This window comes from Falco cherrug, chromosome 3 (genome assembly GCF_023634085.1).
Source record: "Falco cherrug isolate bFalChe1 chromosome 3, bFalChe1.pri, whole genome shotgun sequence".
Lineage (NCBI taxonomy): Eukaryota > Metazoa > Chordata > Aves > Falconiformes > Falconidae > Falco > Falco cherrug.
In genome coordinates, this window is record NC_073699.1 from 119,003,551 (window position 1) to 119,021,113 (window position 17,563).

The 17,563-nt window shown below is 42.4% G+C and overlaps 1 protein-coding gene across 9 annotated transcripts in view; it reads left to right on the forward strand.

Annotated features, from left to right (window-relative positions):
• The first annotated feature begins 284 nt into the window (after positions 1-284).
• THRAP3 (thyroid hormone receptor associated protein 3) overlaps positions 285-17,563 on the forward strand; it is a 35,358-nt gene continuing 18,079 nt past the window's right edge. For 3 of the 9 annotated variants that reach the window (XM_055704026.1, XM_055704024.1, XM_055704032.1), the window contains exons 1-3: positions 285-395; positions 5,373-5,438; positions 12,102-12,187. The gene's annotated coding sequence lies outside the window, so the exon portion shown is untranslated. Of the gene's footprint in view, positions 396-5,372; positions 5,439-10,125; positions 11,709-12,101; positions 12,188-14,864; positions 15,001-17,563 lie in introns of those variants that run through there. The other 6 variants (XM_055704027.1, XM_055704025.1, XM_055704029.1 and 3 more) reach the window with 4 other exon arrangements.

Here is a 17,563-nt window from a genome sequence, read left to right on the forward strand (position 1 = left end):
TGCGTGGTCGCCCCCCTCCCGCGGCGGGGGAGGCACGCGTGAGCTCAGACGGGGCGGGAGAAGGCTCAGCCTACAGGCGACCGGCAGCCCGCAGCCCTGCCAGCGCTCGCCGCCATTTCCCTGCCACCACCCTGCCCCTCCCGCCGGAAGCCCCGCCCTCTCCGTGGCGCGAGGGGCGGGCAGGGGAGAGGGCAGAAGTGACGTAGCGCTCCGCGCAGAGTCCGCTGGGAGCTGTAGTCCGCCCGGCGCGGCCGGCCAATGAGCGCGGGTGGGGGCCGGACTGCGGCTCCCGGCAGCCCCCGCGGGCGGGGAGCGGGCGGGCGCGAAGCGGAAGTGCGTGAGGAGGAGGTGGAGGCGCCTGGCTGCTGAGGAGGCCGCGGGCGGAGAGGGGTTCGGTGAGTGCGGGTAGGCCCGGTGCGGTGGGGCTCGGCCCTGCTCTTCGTTACTGGCCGCTTCTCTTCCTCTTCCCTCCTCTTGACTCGCACCGAGGGTCCTCCGCGGCCGCGCCGCCCGCCCTGGCTGGGTTTTGTCCCCCTCCATCCTGGGCCTGTGCGGTGCCCCCCCCCGCCCCCCGGCGGCCGCCACGTGCTAGGCGCGGCCCCTCTGCCCCCCTGGGTGAGGCTGGAGCGCGGCGCTGCCGGGCCTCGAGTGGGGCCTCGTGGCTGGGCCGGGCCGGACCGTGCCAGGCCTCGCGTCGCCTCCTCGCGTCGTTGGGGCCAGCCCGGGCCTGTCCCCGGAGGCTGCCCTTGTCCCGCTCCGGCCCGGCCTGGCCCCGCGGAGGCATCCCCCGTTTCTCGGCCTAGCCTATTCCCGGAGATCCCCGTCCTTCGCCTGGGCCTCTGGGCCCCGTGCCCAGAGGTTCCGCCCCTATTCGGGCCCTTGGCCTGTCCGCGGAGGTTTCCTCCCTTTGCCAGGGTCACCGGCGGTGTCCGGGGTACCGCATGCCCGCTGTGGCTCGGGAGAGCCGCCTCTGTTCCGGGGGAGGCGGTGGGGGCGCTGGGCCCCCGGGGCTGGGGGGAGCGGCAGCTTGCAGAGGTAGCGACACGTCCCGGCCGCAGCCGTGACCCCGTGAGCTGGGGTTGAACCCCCGGTAACGTTTAGCTGTCACAGGGCTCACGCACCGGCGCTTAGCACGGTGTGCTTTGCCGTCCTTCGCTTTCCTTGCTCGCATCTTATTGTGTAAGAGTGAAGTTTAGTAGAGCCTCAAATGATGCGGTGGAATGGGCTTTGCAGTGGCACGGAGGCGCGTCCGAGCCCTGCATCTTAGTTTTCACCAGGCTGATAAGGGTTTGTTGTTCTGGAGACATTGTGTTTGAGGTTTCTATAAATATATTTCAAAGTCTCCACTCCACGAGGTAATTGTCACCGTAGTTTCCTCTTGATTGTCTTTCCGATTGTGTTTATGTGCCAGAAGGTGACACGGTAAGTTTGGAATAAGTACTGTGCGTAGAAGCCTTGGGAGGTGCAGGTTAACTTCTGTTTGCTCGTGTGTGTTGAGGACTCTATAGAGGTGGAGTGGGTGGTGGGTTGTGTGCAACAGCGTTTCCTGGGGGCTTGTCAGGTGGGGAACTCGTGTGGGTATGCTGTATAGGTGTGTCTATACAGTGATGCACTGATGCTGTGGCATAAGAACAAATTTGTTCATTGAAATAAACAATACATAAAAGTGCTTGGAAAACGTTATGGGCTGTCTTATAGCTGATAGGTGGAAGGAGAGGAGCCTTTATCTGCTGCTTCTGCAGCAGCATCAGCACAGAGCACGTGTGTAAGAGGCTGCAGGGTCACATCAGTAAATGGACAATTTCAGGATGCTCTTTCCAAGGAGCACAGACAATTAAATCATCCAGTTATTCTCTGCAAAGGACTCTTGCAGTATGGCTTCCCACTCATAGCAAAGGCAGGTAGTTACGTCAGTGTTTACAGTAAGACCAATGTGATGTTTTAGGTGTGTTTTTGATGTGCCTTTTGTGTGGACGCTGCCCTCAAGTGCTGTGGCTGAAGAGGATATCTGTTCTTTGGGTTTGTATTGCATAACCCGATTTCCATTAATTTCAAAATGTGTTTTGAAGTGTAGCCTCTCAGATTGCCTTTAAGGGAGCATATAGTGGAGGCAGAAAAAAGGAATATTTAGACATAAGAGTGCCTTCTCCTGGAGCGTGTAGTAGTTCTGTATACTTGTTCTGACACCTTGCAGATGTCCAGCACAGAGTAAGGAAATAGCTGACTTTGTGCAACTACCAATGCAGTTCATAATCTAACAGCAGGTAAGAGGATAAAATAAAGCAGTTATTGTAGAGAGCTATCTACAATGTATTTTTTTGTGACATAGGATCCTATGTAGAGTCTAGGGCCTTGTGATTACATCTGATTTTTCTCTGTATCCTGCTATATGTTTTTGTTTTGCATCCTCCCTACTGTGAAATACTTGTTCCTAGTTCAGCAGGAACAAGGAGGGACATGTAGAAGTCAATGTTAAGAGTTCTCTCTTAAGTCCTTAAGAAGCTGACATTGCTGGTTATAAATGTTGCTCCCAAGTCGGTACTCCAGCAGATAGGCCTTGGTGTCCTGAGATGTCTTCTCAAAATTAGTGTTGACTACATGTGAGACGGTGTGGTCTGCAAATTGTACGATCTCAGCACAGGGAGCCTGCAGAGTTCTGGAGTCTGAACAGTTGGCTGCAGCGTTGCACTGTTCCCCTTCAGGTGGGGCTCCTGCCGGTGGGAGGGAGGAAGGCGCAGGGGCAGCATGCTGTCATCGGCAAGGGTACAGAAGGCCTTGCTGCCTGCTGACTCAAATGCCCGCGTCTTTACATCCTTCTTTGTCCAGGGATCAAAAGGGGAAACCTTCTACCTGCCAGTTTACTGTAAAGGAACAACCTGCCCATGGTAAGGAGGCATCTGTAGCACAGTCCGTCTGGTATCTTTTTGAGGTGCCTTGCTAATTCCACATCTCTCTGTAAGCTCTGTATCTGAAAAGTATAGTTCTGTTCTTACTGCTTTAGTAGGTACTGTCTGGAAAGAGGTTTCCCTGTCTGCTGTGATTTCAGAGCTGCAGTGTGCCCCCGGCCTTAACTTACAGTTCTGTTTTCATGAAAGCAAAGTTCTATTATGTATATTGTAAATTAAATGAGTATTCTGTTATTAGAGTTATAATATAATTTAGCTGTCTGCTGGTTTCTCCACCTTTTTAAGCCAGGAATTTTTTAAAGAAAATGTTGTGTTAAGCCAGGCCTGGGTTCATAGCTGAAGCTTTTGAGATTGGCATGCTACAGAAAAGCTGGTGAACACCTTCTGACGTGGTTATTACTGTTAGAAAACAAAAACATTACATGTATAAAATAGGTGACAATCCATGCAAGTCAGCAGATGTAATAGGGGTTTTTTATTATTATTATTTGCTCCCACTTTCTCATAGTTTTTTTTATTATTATTTGCTCCCACTTTCTCTTCTGTAAGACAAATATTGCTTTGGGAGACCTAGGAAGTGCTGTGCACATCCTGAGGATGCTTTTCATTGTAAAACTGTTCCCTTTGTGGTTGTATCACTAGCTCCCTAAAAGGATAGTACAGTTTTGCCAGAATCTTGACTTTCTCTTTGCAAAATGACAGTTTGCCATGTCGGAACTTCTTAATTGTTTAAGCAGCTATATAGCCCACGAACTTTTTTCCATATGTGGAAAAGTTCACAATATACTGAGCTGTGTTTGGTGGCTGCATGTGCCAGTACAGTAACGTGGTTTTTGGGTCATATGGTTTCCTCTGAATTACGCTAGTACAGAGAGTTCCTCTGCGTGGCAGGATTTTTGCTATTTAGCCATATAGTTTAGGCCACAGGCATTGAAAGAGAGAGGAACGGTGGTGTTAATTGCAAAAGCTCTTCTGGATCCCTGGGGGAGCTTGTGTAAGGTAATCCTGCAAGGCTGTGTCAACAGCTAATGGTAGGAGATGGGGTTGTGCTGGTTTGCCTTGTGTGTCCTGTGCCTTGTATTTGTGCTTTGAGCTGACCCCTGTTCCTGTACTGGTAGGCTCTTCAGCAGATGCTTGCTGCTGGGCAAGCCTGGGAGCATGGCTTAAAACTGCTTTGTGGGTTTCTGTAATCGGTCCCAAGATGAGGAGAAGTTGTTAGATGTAGCACAAGAGCTCATCTTGTCTTCTCTGTTCATGCTGGAGTCATGCCAAAGTGGTGTCTGGGAACAAGTAGGTGCCATTTTGTTTCTGGGTGGCAGGCTGGGTTTGTAGGTCTGGAGTCTTTCTTACCATAAAGGAAAATATCCTTCCCCTCTTCACAGTAAAACAGAGGCTAAATGGTTGAGGTAGTCACTGCTATTAGGCTGGAGAAGAGTTTCTGCTTAATTTAGCGTTGTCATGTCAGAGCTATGAATAGTAAAATCATGGGATTACATTTCGTGCCAGCTGAGAATTGTGTTTGCACTGTTTCACTCCATGGTAACCCGGAAGCTGTCGTGTCCATTAAAAAAAATAATAAATTAATGGCACACAGAGATGACACTCAGCCTCATTGCAGGAGCACTGGATCCTTGCAGGGGGTGGGGGTGTTGTTTCCTATCCCAGGCAGAGTTTTCTGTCAGCGTTCTTTTTTCCTGTCACATATGAAAATACTTTATATGTTTCTCCCCTGTTGCATGAGAAGGAGGCCTCTGCAAAGTCCGGCTTGTGGCTACTGCTCCTTTGAAACAAGAGCGAATGGACTGCTCATAGTTTCATCTCCAAATTTGTCATCTGGCCATTTTTAGCCTGTCATGATTTACGGTGTAAGGTAGCTGTACAAGACCCAAAAAAGACCCTGCTGTAACGTGAGGGGTGCTGCGGCTTGCACAGCTAGTCTGTGTATGTCCTTCCCACTGCTGCCTGCAGTTCACTTTTACCTTTGGTTGAGTGAAAGGAAGAAAGGAAAGCTTGGCAAGTAACCTCATAGGTGCCTCTGCTCTGAGAGCACAAAAGGTGATGGCTTGGAGGGTGTGGGGCATGATAAGCGGAAATTCTGTTCTCAAGGGAATTAGGCTCAGTATTAATGATGTTAACTTGTACCTTAACAGAGGGCTGTACACATGATACCTTGTGGGTATTGTGTACCTTATTATTTCAGGCCCTGTGTATCTGTGTAAATTATTACAGTTAATTGGTCCTGTAGGGCTGTGGATGCGATTGGTTTCTTGAGTTAAAGATCTGTGTATGCACTATCTGATTAGGTTAAGTAAATTTGTCAGCCTCTTTTTTTTTTTTTTTTTTTTTTAACTGGGAAATGGTGCTGGGATGAATGGCTAAAATCGGAATCCTTTCCTATGCTTGTAAAATGTGAGGATTTGCCAGTATCATGATTGGTTTAAATTTTGTTTTCCCTTTTTTACTTAGGTGAGACCTCAATCGCTTCTAACAAAACAGTATTCAGAAACATAATTGATGGGAGACTTATACAAGGTATGTAAATACAGCGCTGAAAACTGTTTGAATAACCTTATTCCATACGTACAAAATTTCTGTGGACAGGCATTTACTTACCTCTGTTCCATAACCTAGCAGAGTGTAGGGGTAGCCTGTTCCTGATGGCTTGTGCTTACAATAGCTCCATGTTCTTGTATATTTTTTAAAGAACCTTTAATGTTACACCAAGTCATGGAAATATTTTTCCTTGTTTTCCCCTGAGGTAACGAGATTCAGGTTAAAGGTAGAGATAAATTAGGTGCTGGCTTGAGAATAAATATGTGAATGGTTTGATTTTTGCAGATTACAAATTAAAGTTGCTGGTGCTTGTATTTTCATAGGTTAAGTGTGTGAAGAGAGTAAGCCTTTAGGACAGACTCAATTTTGGCTGTAACTATATTGTGTATTTCAGAAGATATTCCAAAGAGCCTCAGATTCAGTTGTTTTTTACATGACTTGCTATTTCTTTGGAAGCATAACTTTCACATTTTTATAAATGCATTGTGGTCACTAATGAAGGAAATGCTGGTGTGCAGAATCTGCTGGTTTCTAGACTGCAGTGACCCGAAAGGGTTGAAAACTTCACTGGAGGTCACAGTTTATTCTTCCATTGCAATGTGGGGAGTAGTACAATAACTTCAATTACGCACAAGTTTAAATTCTTTGGTTAACTGATTTTTGAATAGTTTTCTTACATAAATTGGATAATTTCTTGCTTCTCTTGGGGGTCCTGAAACTACAGGCACAAGGATCCAAGGGTTCACTTTCGAAAACTGCTCAAAATAGTAGGGTTGCACTGTGAGGAAGCCATTAGTTTTGAGAAATACCTGAAATTTCTGCATGTCTGTTCCCAGGCTGTATAAGTTTGGAAGCAAAAAGCTGATGAAATAGGTTTTCCTCTTTTTTTCTTCTATATTATGGATGGTTCTATTCTGTATTTAACAGAAGATCCAACTGCCTGACTTCTGTAACAAAAACATCCAGATTTCTAATCAGCTTTTTCTTGAATTTGTTTTCTTTGAGGGTCCCTGTTCACTAAACTGTCTGAATGACAAAATAAGACTTTTTCAGCTCAAAGATATATAGCATATTTTTTGTCAAGTAACTAGTGTCATAATTGAAGTCAGTTATTGGTGTTTATAGCTGGTCAAATTATTTTGAAAGAGACTGTTCAGCACTGCGATCTGTAGAATCAATTATTTTTAGAAGAACCTGTAAATAGTCTGCCAACCATTCTGTAGAACCTGCTTCTAATTATTTGAAACCAGGGCTGGAGCTCAATATTAAACTTATTTAGGGATTGGTTTAATTGTGTGAAAACACAAACACGCTTGAAAGAAAATCTTAGTTTTGAAAGCATATAGACTAGAGAGAAATTGGAACTGTTGTTGAGAAACTAGTGCTTCTCTTGCTATGACAGAATAATCTGAACTTTTTTTTCCCCTCAAACCGTGTTTGGCATGTAGTAAAATAGAACACAGTGTTTTGGTTTGGGTTTTTTCTTGTTTTTGTTTTTAGCAGTGCTATCCAGGAAAAAAATTTGTTGAGGAGGTTGGTAGGTGTAGTTGTAGGCTTTACTTTAACTTGTGTCATTAATCTCCTGAAAACATACACGGGATACTTGATCTAGAAAGAGGAATTGTTCTGCATTTTGTTACGCTAATGAAACTGGAACTGCGTGATTAGAAAGAGAATTTTAATTTGCAGGCCACCAGGCTGGCAGTGGGACCTATGCAGGTGGCTCTTTTTTCTTCCTCTTAAGTGCCCTGTTGACATCAAGAGCGTACTTAATTTTTGGTGCAAGACCAAACCTTAGCTTGAAAAGGAAGAATCAAGTAAAAGTGAGATTATTAGACTTTGATTTCTGAGCTAGCTAAGCCAGCGTCTGCTTTCTGTACTTTGTACATTACTGCTGGCACTTCCAGTGTGCTCAGACATGTGGATAGCTGCAACTTTTTTTCCACTTGATAGCAAAATCCTGTGCAGCTGCAGTAAAAAGCTTGCTGGGTGTGGTCGTTTGACCCTGGCTGAATGCCAGGTGGCCCACCAAAGCCACTGTTATCACTCCCCTCCTCAACCTGACAGGGGAGAGAAAACACAAAAGCCTTGTGGGTCGAGGTAAGGACAGGGAGGTCACTCAGCAGTTACCATCATGGGCAAAACAGACTTGACTGGGGGAAATGAATTTCGTTTATTACCATTAAAATCAGAAAAAAACCCCACCTTCCCTCCACACCTCCCTTCTTCCCAGGTTTAATTTAATTCCTGATTTCTCTACCTCCCCACAAGTGGCACAGGGGAATGGGGGTTATGGTCAGTTTATCACATATTGTTTCTGCCACTCCTTCCTCCTCATGCTCTTCCCCAGCTCCAGTGTGGGGTCCCTCCCATGGGAAACAGTCCTCCATGAACTTCTCCAACATGAGTCCTTCCCATGGGCTGCAGTTCTTCACACACTGCTCCAAGTGTGGGTCCTCCTTGGGGTCACAAGTCCTGCCAGCAAACCAGCTTCAGCACGGGCTTCCCACAGGGTCACAGCCTCCTTCAGGCATCCCCCTGCGCTGGCGTGGGGTGTTCCTTGGGCTGCAGGTGGGGATCTGTTCCACCATGAACCTCCACGGGCTTAGGGACACAGCATGTCACCATGGGCTGCTGGGGAATCTCTGCTCCAGTGCCTGGAGCACCTCCTGCCCTCCTTCTGCACTGACCTTGGTGTCTGCAGTGTTGTTGCTCTCTCTGTCTCGTTCCTCTCTTCTGCTGGCACAGATATTTTTTTTTTTTTTCCCTTCTTAATACGCTATCACAAAGGTGCTGCCAGTGTTGCTGATGGGCTCAGCCTTGGCCAGTGGCTGGTCTGTCTTGGAGCTGGCTGGTATTGGCTCCATTGGGCATGGGGGAAGCTTCTGGCATCTTCTCACAGAAGCCACCCCTGTAGCCACCCCTGCTACCAAAATCTTGCCATGCAGCCCCACCACACTGGGAAACAGATTTTACGTAGCTGTCGTGCATAGCAAGGTTAATTTGCTGTGCTTCTGGACTGCTCTTTTAGAAGAGGAGCTTTAGTTCTTAGGTATATTGATGGTTGTCAGACTTAACTGATTTAGGAATGTTATTTTCATGTTTTAATCTAATGTAGGGATTCATGATTGTCCAACTGCTATTGTCATTATTTTGATTTGCTCTTTGATAGAACTGATAGGTCTGGGAGCCGCAAGGAAAGAGCAGGTATCGTGTGTCTTTGTGCTAATTGCGGTTGGGTTGAAGGGAGGTGGGTTCCAGGGCGTTCTCTGGCTGCCAGCGTGCTGCCATCCCTGCAGCAGTCTCAGCAAGTGCAAGGTGCTGCTTGGACTGCACGTCCTTCCAGGGAATTAATGCGCAGTATGAAAAATAGCTTTTTGGGGCACTTGCTGCAGAAAATAATAAAAAAAATGAATAGCTCTTCTATTTTTTGCCAGGTATATGTCTAGTAAACAAAGATTGCTCTGATTTGACACTGGTGTCGGGCTGCTTTTCCTAAGTATATTGAGCCCGAGTGCAAGAGAAAATACTGAGGACCATACTTATTATAATTTTATGTGTTTTTACATGAGTCCAGTAGTTCATGTTTGGCTTATTTAACCAACTTGTTCATATCAGTGTTACTCGATGTTCACCAAGTAATTTGGTGTTGGACATAGTGAAACTTATTCTGTAGGTAGATAGTTAAGTTAAAACAAGATTGTTCTGAAATTAATTTAAAAGATGCTGAAGGTTGTTAGTTACTGTTGCATTTTATTTGACACTTTTTATTTCCTGTAGTTTGTCATTGTATCTTCACTAATATTTGGCAGTTCTTAACAGTGCTATTACCCAAGTCTTGGGACATATCTGCAGGTGCCACTTACCTCCTCTGCTTCCCTGGGAGGCAGATGAATTAAAATGCACAGAAGTTGTGATTTTTACAGGGCTGTAAATTACAAGATCATGTATAGGACTGGATTTTTAATTGCTTGATCAGATTTTCTGCCTCTGCTAGGCCTGTTTATAACAGGTTATAAAGGTTAAGTTTATAAATAGCTAATTTCTTATTTTCAGCGCTTTCGAAAAGAACACAGTGCTGACACTTCTGTCAGTGCTTTCCAGTATCTTTGATATCTCCGTAGCATATGAATTGGGATTTAGGGTCAGTCAGCAACAAATAATTTTTATCTTCTGGGGTTTTAAGTTGTAAAGAAGCAGTTTGTTGGCTAGGACAAAGGTTGCCACAGTTTAAATTGATGTAAGCCTTTCAGGTATCTTATCCAGATGTTAAAAAGCTTGTTGTGTGGAAAATGAAACTGTTTTTCTACTATGTAGTTCTGTGACTTTCTTTTTAAAAATGTGTTTTTGTAGTGATTGCTGTTGCTTTATTATACAGAGTACACTGTAAGACATTTTGTAGTTCTGGTTTTTTTTTTTTTTTTGTAGAATTAACTAATCTTGTTTGGGTTTTGGAGCTCAGGATTATAAATTATAGAGCTGGCTGAAGGAGAATTTTTTTTTTTTGTTCCCTGATAATGAAGGCTGTTGTGAGCAAATAGCAGTTCAGCTGTTTCTCCCAAACTGAATGTTTGTGCTAGCGAACACTAAATGAATGACAAGATGCTCAGGCAGAAATGTTTTCTCTAATGAGGTGCTATCTTGTTTGCTCTGGATCTTGCAGCAAAATAAGCTGGCCAGAAAGGAACAAGTAAATTTTTGTTTTCCTATGGCAGTTTATATAGTGTTTTCTACAAATGCTTTTACAAAATATGTAATATTTGCAAGTTAATGTTTTGTAAACGCTGTGTAATAAAATGAAACTAATGAGTTTTACAGCCCTGTGCACACTTGTAAGGTATGTACATAAACAATTTCACTTGTTTCCAAATGTTCTTAGTGTTTATGCTCAGTCTATTATAGACAGATATGAAGACAAAGAAACTGTTTCTTTTGGTAGGGACATACCTGCTGTGTTTTTCTCTCTAAGCTCGTGAATTGTGGTGCTATGTGCAGGGTACAGCAATCCTTGATGACATGCTTGAGATGGAGTGATACCAGCTTAACATTTTGTCAGGTGGCTTTTCTGTACAGGGCCGTGGTGGTTCTGTTCTGCTTTAACATCTGTGAAAGGTCTGAAATAATGAGTACTGCTTGAAAGACTTCAGAAAAAAAAGAGTGGAAGATGGAAAGAGACAGTCATAAAGTAATACAGGCCAGTTGGAAATAGGAGAAAAATTCCTGGAAAAAGGCATTGTGAAAACTAGAAATGTTCTTCGTTTGACCCATGTCTTGGCATATAGAAATGTTCTTTACAGTGTTCTGGAATAAGAAACTCCTGGACTATGATTTCTGCTTCAGCAGAGAGCGTTGAGCACGTTTCCTACTTTCCTTTCCATATCTGGAAGAAAGGTTAGCTGTTACTGCTTGTTGTGTGTTGTCTTGGTTCATTTTTTTTGTAGTAGTGCTCTAAATATGAGAACAGTATCCTACAAATGAGAATTCAGCCAACTTTTGATCTGGATGACACCTGTGTGCAGCAGATTGTATCAAAATTTTGTGGTAATGTTGGGGGCATAGGTAAAAACCAAAACAAACCCCATTATCACAAAACAAGAAAAAAAATGGTTATGGCAATATTTTTTTTCTGGTAGCCACTCTGAAAGGTGGAATGTCAAAGGTCTTTGTAAGGTAAAAGTCAAGATTTCACTCTTTCATGGATGTTTAGATGGATACGTGACAATAGTAAAAATAAAAAAAGAAGTCTGTGGTGTGGTGTTCTTAATTGTCTTTGTTTTCAAACATTGGTAAGCATGATTTAGAAAACAGTAAACCTTGCAATATCACCTTCCCTCTTGGGTGAGAATAGGACTTAATCGCTGTTTCAGAGAAAGTATAATCTTCGAGTAGCCTTGAAACCTTTTTTCAGTGAGTTAAACAGAAGAAATTAATAGCTTTAAACAAGTTTATTTTATGGTTGAACAGAAAGTAAATTACATTCTTGCTGTTAGATCAGAGATTTAATAACATGGAGTAATTTATGAGGTTATGTTTACTGTTGTTTTCTTTTTTAAAACTTATACCCCTCTAACAGTGCATGGAAGGATACTGAAATGTAATTGTAGACCTGTCAAAACAGCTCACAGTGGACTGGTGGCACCCTTTGAAGACGGCGATATGCTGATGGATGAATTTGTCAGGAAAACAATTGTTTCTCTTGGCTTGTGGATTCTCTTTAACAATATGGGAAAATCCTTAGTCCCGAATCCAGTAAGACCGTACAAATGAGCTGAGAGAACTTACTTCAGTACGGCTGTACAGATGTAATGACAGCAATTAGTATGTATATAACAGGAGATGGGATGGGAGGCATGGGAGGTGGAAGAAGAAAGGAAGGAATAAGCAGACTTAAAATTCTGAAAGCTTGAAAAAACGCTTTAAAAACTATGTTCTTCATAAAAGTACATGAAAGTATTCATGGTGAAGTGGGCAAAGAACTTTTGCAATGTATGTGCTCTGTTGAAATACTTAAGATACAAAGAACAGTGTGGGTACGGCACTGGATGATAGCTTAAGGAAGCTAGGCTTCTGTTGGTCGTTGTTGGCAGTAAGTACAGCAATGTACATACAAAGATGCTTCAATGCATATTCTTCTCATTTCAGGTTTGCCTCCTGATTTCCTAATTGACAAAGCTGCGACGGTGAAACCTGACTGTTGAAGGGTGCAAGGTGTGAACCTGCTCAAGCAGGTAGGCATACAATAGAAAACACCTTCAAAAGTGGTAAAACTGCCTGTTGTGGGGTTTGGAATATGCCTTCTAGCCTGGGCATACCAAAGTTAGGCTGTATCGGTTGAATTCTTTCTTCATTGTTAATACTGCTGTGCATAAGGGGACTGTACAGGCTTTGAAGAAACAACTCAGCCTCATGTCTTGGAATGTTTTGGCTTGTCTTTCCAAATAGCTGGTAAATATAAGGGTAAAATAGAATAATTTTGTGAAATCTTGGATGTTCTGGAAGTAGTACCTACATTTTTAATGCTATGTTGAGTGACTTTTGGATTTACACCCTGGTAACTTTTGAGAGAAAATGACTCCTTCCTCCTATATACCTTAATTGGCCGGGTTATTAAATGTTATACTGATCTAAAGTGTTAAACCCCCTTATTCTGTCCGTGTTGTCCCCCATTCCCCCCTCCCCCCAAACATTTGTTCTTTTGCTGTGATTTTTGCTGCTGTGTTGCAGCAATTTGAGTTAGTAGCCATAAAAGTTCTCGTTAACTCTTCTGAATAATTTAGTTTTGAAGCTGTGGTAGCTTGTGGAAGTGTACAGTGGTAAGAGACTCTTGACAGTGACTTATTTTTTTCACTGCTGTGGAGCGGAGTTGAACTGTTATTTTGAGTTCTGTCAGGAGACCTAAAACAGGTAAAACATTAACTTTCCTGCCACTGTTTCATGACAAAAGTTTGTCTTCTGAGCAAAGTCCGTTTGGTGGCATAATAGGAGCATTTGCTCTTCCATCGTTGTCACCTCTTTGAGTAGTCTGATGGATTGCTCTGAGGATTTAGGAATGGAGAAGGCAAACTTTCCTTCTGGAAATAGCCTGCAAATTTTAGGAAAAATTTTAGGAATTCAGCAAATTTGAGAGTGAGAGGCTTCCAGGCTGTACTTCTCCATCTCAACCTCCCCCTTATTTGTCAGTAGGGCTCGTATGAATGGGGTCACGTAATTGGTCTGGATTAAAAATATTCTTGTAAAACAGAACATTTGTAACCTCTGTCATGGCATGGATTAAGTTTAGAGTGTAGATTAATAATTCATTGTATTGGCAGAATGGGAGCTTTCTACATGGGCCTTGTTGCTAAGGCAGTAATTAGTCAAACTGCACATCAACAGAAATACTCTGAGACATCTATGTTAATTTTTGTTTTAGTTCTTTAAGAAGTAGAGGTGGATCTCTGAAGAAAACTGTCCACAAAGGTTACTGTTAAACACTGAAGAGGGTTGACTCACTTTTGTCTTTGCTTGGTAGATGACTTGAGTTGCCTACAATTTGCAATATGGGTTCTATTTGGATAAGGTGCTTAGAAACCAGGCTTTTATCGCTTTTCCTTTGTAGATGTTAAAGATTCACAACATTTTTATAGAAGACAAAAGTCTTGTAGTTCTTGACCAGAATTCATTCCCTACTGCATTTTTGTAAGAGTCTTCCCTTTCTGAATGGCACCATTTGTGGTGTGGCAAAAAAAAAAAAAAAATTAAAGCAGCTCAAGAACTGCCAGAATGAAGAAGCTTGTATAAATATTACTAAAACTACATGCAGAACTGATCAGCTTGTGTTGCTCACTTTCCTTCACAAGAAACAGGTTTAAGAGTTCCAGGTGTATGCCTTTGGGGTCAGGGTGGGAAATCCTTGATGCCAAGAAAGGAATGTAAGTAATGTGGCAATGTTCTCCTGTGAATTAAATTCACTTAAGTTACTAATTGCTGTCAAAGACTCTTGCAGCTCAAGTAAACACTCTGACTTTCCATAAATTATGGAAGTAGGATTCAAAACAGTTTAGCCCCAGTAAGAGATGGTGTTTGCCAGTTTGAGTCTTACTGTTCAATGAAGCTTTGGCTGTACTTGTTTTCAGACAAGGCTGAACTTTACACCTTTGTGTTAGTCATACAGCATGTGGGAAGCTGCAGATTTTCATGATTTCTGCAGAAATGTCCACATTTCTTACAATAAGAATCTAAAAAATAATAAAAATAATGCTGAATAATTTGCACTGGTGATGTACTTTCAGCCAACTAAACAGCTAGCGGTTAGATTGACTATTTTCTTTGCTGACCAATTTCAGTGATGTCAGATCTGTCTTGCAGTAAATGTAATTAATTTTAAATCTGTGTGATATGAGTAAATTTAGCAAACTAATTTGGAATACACATTGTTTCTTCAGACTTGGTGTGTGTTGAATTATGAGGTATGTTACACAGTGTAGTTTTATAGCAGATAAACAAGCTGTCAAATGTCTGTTTTCCAGTAGGGTAATATCTTACCAGAACTTTTAAACTCTGCACACTCGGGATCAGTGCTGGTATTTTTGGATGCAGGACTACGCTACTCGGGAAGAAGCTAGCTGTCCAGCAAGCTTATAACTGGGTCTTCACAAAAGACAAACCAAAGAACAATTTTGAAAATTCCTGGCTGAGTTTCCAGGAGCACATACCTTCCAGATGTGTGCAGTCACGCTTGTGTCTGCTGGGAGATGAGACCTGATGAGGCAGCAGGAGTCAACTGTGCCCCTTTCAAGGTAGAAGTGGAGCTGGTGTCATGGGAAGGCAGTTCTGTAGCTGTAACCAGGAAGGGAATGTGACGTCTGGCAGAGCAGATTGCTAATGACAAGTCTCCATAGCATTGTGTAAATGCTTCTACTGCAGGGCCCACTCAGGACCAGACACGTTTTACCTTCCAGTGTTTCAAAAAGCAGCATCCCCCTGTGAGCTCTGAGGCTGTATGCCTGTGCACGCTTTGGGGCCACAGCATCCTGTGCAGTGGAAAAATCTGAGTGGTAAGGTAAGTGAGCAGCCACCACTGCTTTCACAGTTGGCCTTTGCTTCATTTACAGGCATCTCTTTCTTTAAAATCAGAGTAATGCTTAGGATGTTTTGTAAGAAAAGATTCTTTCAGAGCAGATCTTTTTTCGCTTACCAGCTGAACATGTTTTATCTGACTCAGCCTTTAATTCTTAGAACAACTAAATGCATATCACAGTAAGTTAGCAACTGCAGTGTTGACACAGGGGAGCCAAAAAGACTCCAATATTTAGTTTGTTTAACCTTTTGAGTGCTGATAGAGCAGAGCAACTCAGTTTCTATTCTAGTAGGCATTACCTCACTTGTTAGGAATGAATCAACTTTAAAAATATTGACAAAGATTAAAAAAACCGCCTAAGACAAGACCTTTTGGCACACATCGCACATACCAAACTAATGTTTGGCTAGTAAGTGCTGTGGATCAAAGTAAAATACAAAGTCTCTTAAACAACTCGAAGCAAGTGATACCTTTAAAATCTATTTTGGGGGCCCTCTTGGGACTTACTGGGAGTTACTGCCACTTTTACTGTACTTGGTCAGTTGGCTCTAACCACATGCTTTTTCTTGGAAAATTATTTATTTCAGAAGAGACACAGCAGAAGAGCTGTGGTGAAAGCTGTTTTAATTGTATTAAGTCTATTAAAATATTTCAAGCAGTACAGAGTTCAGTGTAACTAAAAGTAACTAACAGATGATAATATGTTGAAATGTAGTTCTTGAACTACAGGGTTGTCGTTTAGTTAGAGAGCTATTCTGAAATTACACAGTTTATGGGATATATTTGTAATGTTCTTACAGAATGTAGGGTTTTTTTCTGGTTTTATCATGTCAGAGCCCCGCAGGATTCAGCTAGGAGCAGTGCTCTGATTCAGAGAGGCAATTTAGATAATCTTCCTCTATCTTCTAGTAGTTTCTATTACTATTTGTTTCTTCTGCTTCTCTTTCATGTTTTGATTTACTGTGTTAAACCTTTGATTTTGTCCAGCAGACTAGGAAATGTTGCTGTTTCAACAGATGTACTTAGTAAATTAGAAGGAGATGCTTACAAATGGTCTTTTCACACGTTCTTTCCCTGAAAAATAACCAAATAACCATGCATAAGAATGAACTTTGCTTCTTCAGTGGTAGTGCTTTTTGATATTCATCCCTGGTGTGATTTGTTTTTTTTCCTAACAGAACAGGAAACATTCAATCGTGTCCTATCCCTGTGTCGTCCCGTCCCCCGCACCCCCCCTTGCATACTTTCTAGTGTGGAATATATTAAAATACTTCAGTTGAATTGATATAGCATCTTTAGTATAACGAAAGGGAACATGTAACGTGATTTTTAAAATAAAGGCCAACTTCCCATTTCTGGAAAGTACCAGCTCTCATGATGAGGAGCAGCCCACTTTCCCAGCAGCTGCTCCTCTGACGGGCGTTCTGCTCTTCCTGAAAGTGCCCTGGCAGTAGTTGGAGTATTCGGTAACTATATATGTAATTTGGCTTTGGAGTGAAGTGAGGACATTTCAAGTCAGTCCACTGGAATTTGCTTAAAATGGATTAAGCAGCAGAAGTACTTGATCATTTGCATTCATATACCTAAATGTGTCTATTTTTCATCAGTAGTTGAAAAAAAGGATAAAGTTGTACTAATATAGTTCCTTTTTTCTTCCTGGCTCTTACTTGTGCAGAAAAGTTTGTTGATAACTTTTATGCAATATTCAGTTAATGCAAATTTTGTCTTTACAATCCTTCTCCTAATTCCCAGAACAATCATAGGTTTTTTCCTCTTCTATAATGTGGGTGATGAATATTGCAGAGTGTTTGTTGTCAAAATGCCTCTTTGTTCATTTCATGATTTGAGATGCTTTTTAGCCATTGAAATAAATAATTAACTTGCAGGATGTCATCTCTGGACCATCACAACAGTTATTAATGCTTAGTTTTCTCGGGGGCTCTGTGATCTCATGTACTTGCACAATGTTTATTTTATTCTCTCCTAGGGTATCAGAGGCCAAGGACTTGTGGTCGCTTGAAATAGAGTGGATTGTTAAGGGGTCTGTCTCAAAGGCACTGGCAGTTGTGGACTGCTGTATATGATAAAAACATTGATTAGATTTTTACTATATGATCCTTTATAACTCATGTATTTTGAGCTTCCTTAAGTAACATGAGAGAGGATATTTGATGATTTAAAGCTGAAGTGCTGATTGCATATTAGAAATAGACACTAATAAAAATCCGGCTCTTAGTTAAAACATGTTTGTGTTTATCCAGTAATAAGTTTTTATTAACAGCATTGCAGTTGAAGTGTCTGCTTGATTGGAAGCACCTAAACTTCTGCTTCTGGATTTATTACACTGCACAGACCTTAGACATATCCTGGAAATGCAAAGACAAATTTTAAATCTTTATAGGCATGCCACCTCTACCTGGAGCTGGGATAACTTAGTGGTGGATGATTTTGGAACAGGTTTTGGGAAATACAAGTTGAGGCAAAATAGCAATAATTCATATTCTGGGAAGTCTTAGTGACCTGCCAATGATGTTTTTGAAAGGAC